This window comes from Podarcis cretensis (genome assembly GCF_951804945.1).
Source record: "Podarcis cretensis genome assembly, chromosome: 16".
Classification (NCBI taxonomy): Eukaryota; Metazoa; Chordata; class Lepidosauria; order Squamata; family Lacertidae; genus Podarcis; species Podarcis cretensis.
In genome coordinates, this window is record NC_137186.1 from 38,497,024 (window position 1) to 38,510,884 (window position 13,861).

The 13,861-nt window shown below is 41.7% G+C and overlaps 1 long non-coding RNA gene across 1 annotated transcript in view; it reads left to right on the forward strand.

Moving 5' to 3' along the window:
• Window positions 1–304: 304 nt before the first annotated feature.
• Window positions 305–13,861, forward strand: part of LOC307205131 — a 469,056-nt gene continuing 455,499 nt past the window's right edge. Inside the window, exon 1 of the long non-coding RNA XR_013833897.1 lies at window positions 305–332. This is a non-coding gene — a long non-coding RNA (uncharacterized lncRNA). The remainder of the gene's footprint in view (window positions 333–13,861) is intronic.

The window sequence follows — 13,861 nt, forward strand, 5'->3', positions numbered from 1 at the left end:
GGAGATATTCCTAACAAAGAAATGCATTCAGAGCAAGGGAAGTGGTAAAACATTGCAGACTGTGTGCTTTATTTTCTTGCGATTTTATCTTGTTTTGCAAACAACAAAATGAAAGGTAGAGTGGAGGGATGGAGCAGACTGAGGACACGGGACCACTGGATGAAATGTGGTGGTTCTAATGCTGTCCTGAGTATTATTAGTGGACAGGGAATGCCAACTCAAGTAGAAAGCTTACGTACAGGTGAACACCAGCCTTGTTCCCAGTACAGTGGTACCTCGGGTTACATACGCTTCAGGATACAGACTCCGCTAACCCAGAAATAGTACCTCGGGTTAAGAACTTTGCTTCAGGATAAGAACAGAAATCATGCTCCGGCAGCATGGCAGCAGCAGGAAACTCCATTAGCTAAAGTGCTTCAGGTTAAGAACAGATTCAGGTTAAGAACGGACCTATAGAACGAATTAAGTACTTAACCCAAGGTACCACTGTAGTGTCATGCAGAGGGTGGCAGTGAGAAAACAGGCTTTTTCAGTGGCACCTCGTTTGTAGATGCTCTCCTCAAGGAAATGCACCTGGCACCATCACTGCCAATTTTCAGGTATTTTCAGGTATCAAGCTATAATAATAATAATAATAATAATAATAATAATAATAATAATAATTTATAGCTCGCCCTCCCCAGCCAAAACTGGGTTCAGGGTGTCTAACACCGAATATAAATACAGTAAAAACATTAAAAACAAAACAAAGCAAAGCAAAACAAACAAACAAACCCATAGTTGATTAAAATATGTAAGAATACAGTTTAAAATGCAGCTTCAAATGCAGCCTTGTTATAGTGGTAACCCATAGATCAAAGCCATAAAGGGAGAAAACGTCAAATATTCACCGGGGCCAACTATCCATGCTGGTCCTACATGGGCCAGCAAAAAGAGCTGAGGGAAAATTTACATACAAAATCCCATATAAGGGGTTCCATCAAAAAAATGAGAGAGGGGGTTAGACTGAGTCCAGCCCAAAGGCCAGGTGGAACAGCTCCGTCTTGCAGGCCCTGCGGAAAGATGTCAAATCCCACAGAGCCCTGATCTCCTGCGATAGGGCGTTCCACCAGACCAGGGCCAGAGCTGAAAAGGCCCTGGCCCTGGATGAGGCCAATCTAACCTCCTTGGGGCTCAGGACTTCCAAAGTGGTGTTATTTATGGACCTTAAGGTCCTCCACGGGACATACCAGGAGAGGCGGTCCCGTAGGTATGACATTTCTGTTTACTCCAGGCTTTGGGTCATTAATTGGAATCACACTGTGGTCTGGTTTCTGGTCTGTCTTGTGGTGTTCAACAGAATGATGTATAATTCTTTCTTTTTTATCATTTGGATGAGCACTTTTAGGAATATTATTCTACCCGACTTTTATGTATTTGACTGATAATGATTGTCAAGCTGTTTTGAATTTTATGGATTTGTAAGTCGCTTTGAGACTTATCTTTTCTTAGAAAGCAATGAATAAATTAGAATGAGAGCATCCTCTCCCTTGAGGGCCCAGTGTGTCTCTGAACTGGGCATGGCAATGTGAGATCATAGATATGGAAAGACTAAACTCAAGCCCGAGAACTGTCATCTCAAGGCTCTGCACGGTTCTGCAAGGAGAATGAGAAGGGTAGTCAAGCCCAGTAAGAATGAGGGGGCTCAATTGAAGCTGAGCTCCTGTTGGAAACAGTCGTCATGTATACCGTAGTTAGTTAGGAAGCAAGTTCATTTTTGCACTAGCTGAGAAAGTATTTAGAACCAGATACAAAGACTTTTGAGGATTTCTAGGGTTGATTGTGTTTTTTGAGTTTCAATTCCCCCAACAGTGTTCAGCAGCTTTGGATATAGCAAAAGTTTAAGTCAAGTTTCTAATCTTTGAGTGAAGGAACCAGAGACTGGTCTTATGAGATCAAGGATAGACCATCCTTTTTGAAAGAAAGCAAATATCTACATTGAGGGTCAAGAAATAGTTTGACCTTTAGCCAGGAACTTCTATTTCCTTATATTTTATTTCTTCATATAAGATCTCAGCTTGGATCCCACCCCCTTCTTATTAATAAATATTTCCCTCCAGTCTAGCGATGAGCAGTTCCATTCCCTAATTGATATCTGGATTTCAGAGCAATAATGGGATTTTGTACATCTCCTTAGAAGCAAAATATATGCACCCACACACACACATGTATACATGCAAATTATGATTTATTGTTATAATATCACTGTGCAATTGAACAAATTCATCAATTGGCAAAATAATAATTTGAAAAAGGAGCAAATGGTTCACTCTCTAGAAGAAGCAAAAAAGCACTTTAGTTATTCATCCACTGACCCACCTGGAAAATTTCCAAAAAATACTCCTCTGGAATCAATCCCCAAGCAGATTCCATCTTACCAAGTTTATATAATTTCAATATAGTAAAAAAAAAAGTATATAAAAATGTACAGATGAAATCCACCGCAGCAACTTTTCACAACAGTTGAACAATGTCACTACTCTAAGCTAACAGTTCAGTTACTTAAAGGGCAAGTATTCCTGTTAGTGCATTCTGACTGTACTGATTGTTCCAGTTAATCACAAACCAATTCCAGCTTTCCGCACCATCCTATATATTAATAGCAAACTTATTCCCAGAGTCTAGATCCATATGTAACAAAAACTGAACCAAACACATACAAGAGGGAGATATCAGAAGGCTTGATACCCCAAGGTTTTCAGGAATACAAAAAAAGGGGAGGTAAGTGTGGATCCCAGTTTAGTGCAGTGGTTAGAGCACTGAACCAAGAGCAGGGAGACCATGGTTCAATTCTCCACTCAGTCATGAAGGTGACTGTGTGATCTTGTGCCAGTCACTCTTAGCCTAAACTACCTCACAGGGTTGTTGTGAGGATAAAATGCAGAAGGGGAGAACCGTGTAGGCCACCTTGAGCTTTTTGGAGGAAAGGTGAGATATAAATGTAATAAATAATCACCCACTTAGGACTGAGCATGCTCAGTGGGAATGCTAACTGCTGGAGACAAAGTTGTCAGGAGGGAGGGTATATGGAATAATAGATGCTGGAAGAAGGTATGGCTGGATGGCTGGAACACTGAACGGGAGCACTCCATACTGCAATATTTTGTGGAAGATTGGACTTGCATCTTTCATTTATCTCTCTGCTTCCCTTACATTTTCAAAATCTAACTGATCACCAGATGGACTGTGTTCTCTGAACTGTTCAACCAGGGATGGGCCAAGTGTTGCCAATCAAAAGTTCTTGAGATCTTTTTTAAAAAAAAAAATACATATTTATTAAGGTTTTTGAATAAAAATACATAAATAAACAACATTATTTATATTATAACATAGTTTCATCACTTCTTTGGACTCCCCCACGTCTCCCGCTCGCACTTACATCGTTACAGAAAATAAAAGTTTTTCCAAGCAAATTACCCACTTGTTTACAATCTTATCTCCGCTCTTTTAAATAAAATCTATCAGTTCTCCAATAAATTTATATTTTACTTAATCTCGCTTATCGTCAAAATCAAATCTAATTCAGTGGTGGGCCATTATTTATGATCTAGCATCCTTCTTAACATTCAGCCAAATTGCAATATTTTTGTAGGTAAATCTTAAATTTCCTCCAGTCCTCCTCAATCCTCTCATCTCCCAGGTCTCGGATTCTACCAGTCATCTCGGCCAGTTGCATATAGTCCGTCAGCTGCATCTGCCACTCTTCCAGCGTGGGTAAATCTTGAGTTTTCCAGCTCTTAGCGATAAGTATCCTTGCTGCCGTTGTTGCGTACATAAAAAATGTTCGGTCCTTCTTTAACACCTTCTGGCCGACAATACCCAGAAGGAAGGCCTCTGGTTTCTTAGTGAAGGTATACTTAAATACCTTTTTCAACTCATTATATATCATTTCCCAGAAGACCTTCACTTTAGGGCAAGTCCACCAGAGGTGAAAGAATGTACCTTCATGTTCTTTACATTTCCAACATTTATTATCAGACAAATGGTATATTTTGGCAAGTTTAACTGGGGTCATGTACCATCTGTATATCATTTTCATTACATTTTCCTTCAGAGCATTACATGCAGTGAAGTTCAGCCCAGTGGTCCACAACCTTTCCCAGTCCTCAAACATAATATTATGCCCGATATCCTGAGCCCATTTTATCATAACCGATTTAACCATTTCGTCTTGTGTATTCCATTTTAACAGCAAGTTATACATTCTTGATAATACCTTAGTCTTTGGTTCTAACAATTCTGTTTCCAACTTCGATTTCTCCACCTGGAACCCTACCTTTTTATCATTCTTAAAGACTTCTTTAATCTGAGCGTAATGTAACCAGTCTCGCACTTTATCCTTCATTTTCTCCAAACTCTGCAATTTCCAATTATCTCCATCTTTTTCTAATATTTCCCAATATTTTGGCCATTTGGCCTCCATATTGGGTCTTTTTCGGGCCTTGGCTTCCAGAGGTGAAAGCCACCTCGGAGTTTTGTTTTCCAATAAGTCTTTGTATTTTGTCCAGACATTAAATACTGCTTTCCTGACAATATGGTTCTTAATGACCTTATTGATCTTAACCTTGTCATACCATAAGTATGCATGCCAACCAAAAGCGTTGTTAAAACCTTCCAGGTCCAATACATCAGTGTCTTCGAGAAGTAGCCAGTCTTTTAGCCAGCAGAAAGCTGCGGCTTCATAGTACAGCTTTAAGTCTGGCAGGGTGAAGCCCCCTCTTTCTTTTGCGTCAGTTAATATCTTAAACTTAATTCTGGGCTTTTTGCCCTGCCAGACAAATTTAGAAATATCTCTCTGCCACTTCCGGAAACACTCTGTCTTGTCCACAATCTGCAATGTTTGGAACAGAAACAACATTCTTGGCAATACATTCATCTTAACAGCAGCAATACGGCCTAACAAGGAAAGCTTCAATTTTGTCCAACTATCCAAGTCTCTCTTAATTTCAGACCAACATTTTTCATAGTTATCCTTAAATAGACTCAGATTCTTTGCTGTTATATTTACCCCTAGGTATTTTACTTTTTTAACCACAGTTAGTTCTGTTTCTCTCTGAAACCGTTCCGACTCTGTATCTGTCAAATTTTTTCCCAACACCTTAGTTTTCTGTTTATTTAGTTTAAATCCCGCCACCCGACCAAAATCTTGAATCAATTGTAATACTCTTATTGTACTAGATTCTGGCTCCTGCAGGGTCAGAACCAGGTCATCTGCAAAAGCTTTAAGTTTATATTGTTTCGCTCCGATCCTGAATCCCTTCCACCAACCGGTCCCCTCTAATCATATTCAAGAGCACCTCCAGGACCGATATAAATAACAAAGGGGAAATCGGGCAGCCTTGTCGTGTTCCTTTTTCAATTTTAAACTCTTCTGTAACCACATTGTTTACTATCAATTTAGCCTTTTGTTCTGAATATATTGCATCGATCCCATTCTCAAAATCCCGACCCACTCCTATTTCTTTTAAATTTCCCTTCATAAATTTCCAAGAGATATTATCAAAGGCTTTCTCCGCACTTATAAAAATTAACACTGCTTTTGTATTTATGTCTGTTTGCAAAAGTTCCAAAATGTCAATAATGTTCCTTGTATTAGCAAACATGTGTCTACCTGGGAGAAAGCCTGCCTGGTCCTTATGAATTACTTCATTTAAAACTTTTTTAAATCTATTTGCCAGGACATCTGCAAATATTTTGTAATCCACATTTAACAGGGAGATGGGACGGTAGTTCTTAAGTTGTGTCTTTTCAGAATCTGTTTTAGGTATTAATGTGATGAATGCCTCTTTCCACAAATCCGGCGCCCTCCTCCCCTCCATAATTTCATTGCTAACCTCCATCAGTGGTTGTATCAAGTAGTCTTTTAGTGTCTTATAATACTTGGAGGTTAGCCCATCTGGCCCTGGAGATTTGCCCAATTTCATGTTCTGAATGGCATTTTCAATCTCTTGAGGTGTTATTTTACTGTTCAGGAGTGATCTATTTTCTTGTGACAATTTTTTAAGTCCATTTTTCTCCAAAAATTGTTTAATCTCAACCTCATCCTGCGGCCCTTGAGTATATAATTTTTTGAAATATTTCTGGAAGCACTTTCTAATCTCCTTGGGGTTCTGAATGTTTCTTCCTTCAATTTCCAAATTTGTAACTGTATTTAATTTTTGTCTCTTCTTCAACTGCCAAGCTAGCAGTTTCCCACATTTGTTTGCCGATTCAAAAGTTTTTTGTTTCATTAATTTAATCTTCCACTCTATTTCCTGATTTATCAGTTTCGAATATTGTGCTTGATGAAGTTTAATTTCTCTCAAAATCGGCTGTGACTTTGGGTTTAGTCTTAACTTCTTCTCTAATTCCTTTATTTTCTCCAAAATCTTATCTTTTCTGTCGTTTTGTATCCTCTTCCTTACAGCATTCTGTTGTATCAAGAACCCCCTCATCACAGCTTTACTTGCATCCCAAATAGTTCTTTTTTCCACCGTAGTGTTCAGATTTATCTCAAAATAATCCTTCAATGCTTTCTGGGCCTTCTTAATAATCTCCTGATCTCTGAACAAATTGTCATTCATCTTCCATCTGAAGGAGCCGGTTGGTAATAATGTCATATTCATTTTCAGTGCGTTATGGTCGGAGCAGGTTTTTGGGCAGATTTCCACCTTTCTGACCTTGGGTGCCAGACCTCTAGTTATCCATATTTGGTCGATTCTTGTCCAAGTCAGCTGGGCTTCAGAGGAAAATGTTCCTTCTTTTCCCCAAAAGTTCTTGAGATCTTGACTCCCACCAACTCTAACTAACATGGCCAATGGTCAGGGGTGATGGGTATTGTGGTCCAACAACATCTGGAGGTCCTCAGGCTCCCCATCAGTGGCCCCACCTGTGCTACACATTGAAAGTAGGATAGTGCCACAAGCTGTTATGGGTTCTTCCAAAACACCCTGGAAATTGTAGTTTGTTGAGGGTGTTGAGAGTTGTTAGGCACCTCTATTGCCCTCAGAGAGCTACAATTCCCAATGTTCCCTTGGAGGAGGGATTGAGTGTTAAACCACTCTGGAAAGTGTAGCTCTGTGAGGGAAATCAGAGTTTCTTACGAACATTCAACACCCTTCACAAACTACAGTTCCCAGGATTGTCTGGTGGAAGCCTTGCCTGTTTAAAGTGGTGTGATACTGAATTAAATTTGTAGTATAGATGGGGGCTGTGTCTTAATCCAAGCTATATCTGCTCCTGTGTTGTTCTTCCATGGTGTTGTTGTCGAAACTGCAAATTGTTCAGTTATAGTTGAATTATTAAACACTCCCTGATGATTACTATGAACTATCTCTGAAATATATAAGCTAAAAGGAGCATGGCCTGATTGACGAGGATTTCTCAGATTTCATTTTAGGCAAAATGTCAATGACAACTCTAGTCAACAGATCATAGCATGAAGCCACAACTGAGCGGTGATCAAGCTGGTCGATGAATAAGAGTGTGATTCAGGGGGACTGGGGACTGGAGACTGGTTTTGACAAGGTGGTTGGGGAGGAACAGGAAGAGCCAGAAGAAAAATCCAGACAGGAGGCGAAGCCAAGCAGTGTGTATCATCACCAGCAAGCTTCCTCTTTTGACATCACCAGCAATTTTACTAGTTTTGCTGTAGAAATAGATTATTGAAATCTGAGATGCAAAATTGCAGCAGCTCCTCCTGCTAGTTTCCCATGGTCTTGGGTTTTCTTCCGGGGGGGGGGCGGGGAATAGAAATAAAAAATAAAATAAATAGCACCACTATGCACCTTTGCCAAGCATGCTCATCCATTTTGCATTTCGCAGACAGGCATGAGAATGCTTTATAAGCTCACTTTTCCTCTGCTTTTTGAATCTTTCTTCATTAGGAGACTCTAGCATCTGACAGGTCATTTGCCTGCCTACCGCTTTCTCCATTAACATTACCCTTAGATAGAGTGAGTAGGAGAAAATGGATAATGGATAGTTTGCCATTTAATGGAGTCCCCATCTCTCATCTGATTCCTTCATGCTGCATCCCTCCCCCCCCCCCACTGCATGTTTGGTGGAATCATTGTGCACTAGGCATCAACCTGACATGTATTATATTTTGTCTTCTGCTGCTTGGGGCAGGCAGATGGTAGTCTTGGATCGCAATCAAACAGCCAGGAGCTCTATAGCAATGGCAGGGGGGTGATGGTCTTGAATGTGAGACACTGGCCAGCTGTCTGCTCTGCTGGGGTACCATCAATGCAGCAGGCCAGGAGAAGGTACTGCAGCTTGCTTCTCGGCAGTGCCAGATTTACGTATGAGCTAAACAAGCTATAGCTTAGAGCCCCACTCTCTTGCCGCCCCCAATTCACTATTAATATAAAGGTAAAGGTAAGGGACCCCTGACAGTTAAGTCCAGTTGCAGACGACTCTGGGGTTGTGGCTCTCAACTCGCTTTACAGGCCGAGGGAGCCGGCGTTTGTCCACAGACAGTTTTTCCGGGTCATGTGGCCAGCAAGACTAAGTCGCTTCTGGCTCAACAGAACACTGAAACCAGAGCAGTGCACGGAAATACCATTTACCTTCCCACTGGAGTGGTACCTATTTATCTACTTGCACTTTTTGGGGTGCTTTCGAACTGCTAGGTTGACAGGAGCTGGGACTGAACAACGGAGCTCACCCCATTTCAGGGATTTGAACCACGGATGTTCTGATCGGCAAGCCCAAGAGGCTCAGTGTTTTACACCACAACACCACCCGCGTCTCTCACTATTAATATACTTCTTCATTGTATTTCAGTTCAACAATTACAATTACTTCATTGTATTTCAGTTCAATCAATAAAATACATATTTTGTTATGTGCAAATGGCTTTAGATACCTATTAGGTCCATAAATTACCATATAGCATACATTAAACACAAAAAAGTGGCAATTCATTGTTGACAAAGGACAGCTGGACATATAAAGGGCCTCATTACCTTCACTAGCTTAGGGTCTCATCAAACCGAGATCCGGCCCTGTTTTTCAGCAACAGTCAAATGACACAACTGGCCAATCAGAGTCTACCTGGCCATATAAAACCTCAGCCTAAGCTGACCCTTCAGCCTAAGCAACTTGTGTGTTAAGTAAAAACCAAGATTTTCTCAGTCTATGCTCACCAGCATGCATTTCTGCCTGCATGTCATGAGCTGCTAGATATGTAAGCTGCTGTCCCATATGGTGAGCCACTAAACTGCAGAAAACAGGCTTCTCAGTGAACATAAGGGGGAAAGCCCTGCTGAATCAAGCCAAAGGCCCATCTAATTGAGCAGCCTCTGCCCAGTGGCCAACAAGATGCCGATCATTGTTGTTGTTTAGTCATTTAGTCGTGTCTGACCCTTCGTGACCCCATGGACCAGAGCACACCAGGAACTCCTGTCTTCCACTGCCTCCCGCAGTTTGGTCAAACTCATGCTGGTAGCTTCGAGAACACTGTCCAACCATCTCGTCCCAACAAACTTTACACTAGCTTGATTTCAGATTAAACTTCTGGAACACCACAACACCATATAGCAATTTCATTTAACTCCCTTTTCCTGATTCTTTTTGCAGCCAGTGCATAGAGGGCCAGTCTTTGTGTTACAAAGCTATTATTGTCACTCCAACCATCTCATCCTCTGCCGTCCCCTTCTCCTTGTGCCCTCCATCTTTCCCAACATCAGGGTCTTTTCCAGGGAGTCTTCTCTTCTCATGAGGTGGCCAAAGTATTGGAGCCTCAGCTTGTTTTTGTCCATGGAGTTTTCTTCACAGGGATACCGGAGTGGCTTGCCAGTTCCTGCTCCAGGTGGATCATGTTTAGTCAGAACTCTCCACTATGAACTGTCCCTCTTGGGTGGCCCTGCATAGCATAGCTCATAGCTTCTCTGAGTTGTTCAAGCCCCTTCGCCATGACAAGGCAGTGATCCTTGTAGGATATCCTATAATAATAATAATAATAATAATAATAATAATAATAATAATAATAATTTATTTATACCCTGCCCATCTGGCTGGGTTTCCCCAGCCATTCTGGGCGGCTTCCAACAAAATATTAAAATACCGTAATGCATCAAACATTAAAAGCTTCCCTAAACAGGGCTGCCTTCAGATGTCTTCTAAAAGTCTGGTAGTTGTTTTTTTCCTTTGTCATCTGGTGGGAGGGTTTTCCACAGGGTGGGCATCACTACCAAGAAGGCCCTCTGTCTGGTTCCCTGTAACTTGGCTTCTCACAGTGAAGGAACCACCAGAAGGCCCTCGGAGCTAGACCTCAGTGACTGGGCTGAACAATGGGGGTGGAGACGCTCCTTCAGATATACTGGACCAAGGCAAGACTTGAGCAAAACAACACCTCTTCCCACTGGATATTCCCCTGCAGCTGGTATCCAGAGGTGAAATGCCTCCACCAATGGAGGAGGAATGTATCTATTCTGCCTAGTTGCCATTGATAGCCTTTTCCACCATGAAGAGGATAATGAGAAATGAATGATCCAGGAGAAGTGAAGAACCTTACAGGCTTACTGCTGGAGGTTCTTGGGCAGGAACGGGGTATAAAAGAACTTCCTCTTCCAGTTGAGCCCAGCTCAGCATGACCTCTGAAATTATATGATTCTATGATTCCTTGGATTCACATAAGATACAATATAAGTTTTTTAATCTAGCCAAAGGCCACGACAAACCCACAGTAAAGTACCAATAAAACAATGCAGGTCCTACATCCATAATATGAGCCAATATCCATGAGGTAAGAAAGAGTTTGCTAGAGGTACCAACAAACTCAAATCCAGCTTGGTTTTATATTAAACTTCTGAATCACCACAACAATTTATAGTGATTTTATCTAACTCCTTTTTCCTGAGTTGATTTTCAGTCAGTCCATAGAGGGCCACCCTATGCGGTACGAAGCTATTATTGTCACTCAAGAGAAACCCAACCATTTCTGCTGGACTGTACCTGCTTGCTTGTGTGAACAAAGGTTTCAAAAAGCAATTTCTTAGGCCTCCGTACCAGGGGCAGGCTAATAGATAATGAGTGGTATCTTCCGCCTGAGGTTGACCACAAATACAAAGTGTGTCTGTATACAGGACCCTGTTGTAGCAGCCACCCAAGACTGCGCTGGGCATCACTTGGAAACACAGTTCAATGAAGGCATTTCTTAAGGAAACTGGTGAGAGTTTGATCAGATAACTATCTCCAAAATGCTCTGTTCTCAAGAGTGAATACCAAGTGGGAAATTTGGAGTTTCTAATTAATTCCAGGTCCCTTCTGGATTCCATCCAGAAGAGCCAATCCCTTAGCTGATACTTATTTAATGTGGAAGTAGAACCCAGTTCGGGGGGGTAGTCTAAAATGGGGTTTTCCAAACTTGAGACTTCAGCCGTTTTTGCACTACAACTCCCATCACCCCTATCTAGCAGGACCTGTGGTCAGGGATGGTGGGAATTGTAGTCCAAAAAAAGCTAGAGACCCAAGTTTGGGAAACCCTGGTCTAAAACATATTGACATAAGAAAACAAGAAGAGTCCGCTGAATCAAGTCCAATGCCCATCTCATCAAACACTTTGCTCTCACAGTGGTCAGCCAGAAGTACATGGGAAGCCCATACAAGCAGGACTTATGTACAAGAGCCCTCTCCCTACCTTTGATTCCCAACAGCTGGAATTCAGAGGCACACTGCCTGCAGCAGTGGAAGTAGAACACAGCCATCATAGCTAAGTAGCCATTGATAGCTCTATCCTCCATGAGGTCTTCATTTTCCCTCTGGTCCTGGCTCACATCAGGAGACGTCCCTAAGCTTTTCACAGTTCCAGAGCCAGGATTTGTACTTGGAATATGTGATGAGGAACAGATCGTGCCCGACTTCATCTCCAGCAGAGGATGCAAATGACTGGAAGCCTAACACATGCATACAAAAAGTGATCTCCTCAAACAGCAGGCCTAGGGACCAAGGGGCCAAGAGGGACTCTTTATTCGGTTGTGCAAGGCTAAACTGTGCTGCTCAGAGATGAATGAGCAAAATGACATCCTAATCAAACCCGACAGCAGCATTGCATTGTAATTATAGACTGCCGTGGGCGCCTTTGAAACTATGAGTACTTTTGGGGTAGTTTGCATCTAAATTAAAATTGAACATCAAAGTAGTTAGATAGGGGATGCATTTCCAAGGAGGGTTTTTGTTTTTGTAAAAAGAATTGGAGGAGGGAGGAGGGAAACTATCAATGAAAAACACTAACTGATTAGTATTATGCTGCATGCCAGATGCTTGCTAGCATTAGAAATAGCCCAAAATGTTGATAACTAGAAGCCAGTCTCTTGAATCTTATTAATTTTGCTTCTGAATTATGTATGTAGGGTTTTTTCTTGCTGTTGTTCCATTTGTGCCATTCGTTCAAAAATGTTTGTTTAGATTTCCTTAATATGCACATGCAGAAATTAAAAAAGAAAGAAAATAAATGAGATTGCTGAAACACTTCCAAAAGGCACTCAGCTAAGAAATGGTACAAATCTGGAACAGGGTCCCCTTCCCCTGCCTTGCTTAAAAGTTGCTTGATCTGCTAAATATTTATGTCAGAATTAATAAATGAATCTCTCTCCCTCCCACCACCCCAAATTCCTTTGCAGTAAAACAAAAGAATAAAAATCTGCTGCTTTTTCACTCTCAAAAGGAAGGATAGAGGGAATCATCTGCTTCTAAAGAAATCAAATACATTCAGCCGAGATGGTATCATTAATATGTGTTGATGTCTTGAGTCGGGGAAATGTGGGGCTGAGCACCGTAAACATCTGCTTGTCTGCTTTACAGATGTTCTGCCTGAAGCTTTGTCTTTTTCTGATTAAATTTTGAGACAACAGCCAGGAAAAAAGAAATAGGCATACTCCACTCCAAGGTGTTTTCTCTTTGCTGTCACACAACAGTTTTGTGAATTGGAAGCAGCAGCAGCCAGGCTCTCCAGAGCTTGCTCCTGCTATAATATGTAGACCACTTATTGTTAGGACAGCAGTCCTGGTCCAAAGCATTTTTCTAGCCAAGGCAGAGCAGTAAATGGGGACTTCTGCCCACCCAAGACAAAGGGTTTTGTTTTTGTACCCAAGAGTGGTCCAGTTATTTTGGTACCTGTGGTAGACAGCTTCCCAAGACCATTTCTCCCTCTATGACCGTAAAAATGCAACTAGCATCATGAATTAAATAACTAGCAATTTGTTGTCTTGGATGTTTGCCTCACTCTGTCTAATGACAGAACCAACACTGTTTAAGAATGTGCTCATTACATATTAGAAGTTAGGCCAACAGTACCTTGCTTGTCCTTGGCCGCAAACCTTGAAGGTATGCCAGGAAGACTCTGCCAATGTCAACAAATCCCCTCCATCTGCTGAGCCTGGGGATGAGGTCAAACAATCCAGCATTGCTCAAGGATGCCACCTGTGCCACATACCCTTGAGCTGGTAAGCTGTGAAATGTTGATTGGTAAGCCTTCCAGGCGGATGCCTCAAAGGTGCTCCACAGTTTAGCTTTGATCTTTTTCTTCTGTCCCAGGGATAAGGGACCTATAGACTCCCAGATGTTGTTGGACTCCAGCTCCCATCAGTTCTAGCCAGAGAAGTTTGATAGGAGTCCAACAATGTCTGGAAGACCACAGGTTCTCCATCTCTGCTCTAATCCCACAAGCATTCAACCTTGCTTGTCTCCTTATTTAGAACCAGTCCAGGTAGTGGTCTCTTTCCAGTCATGGTCTCCAGAGGTTTCCCCATGAAAACTTGCTATTTAAATCTCAATTGAAGAAAACGCCAGTCCACAGAAAACCTGAACTGCACCTACTGTTGGTCTCCCTGCCTTCTAC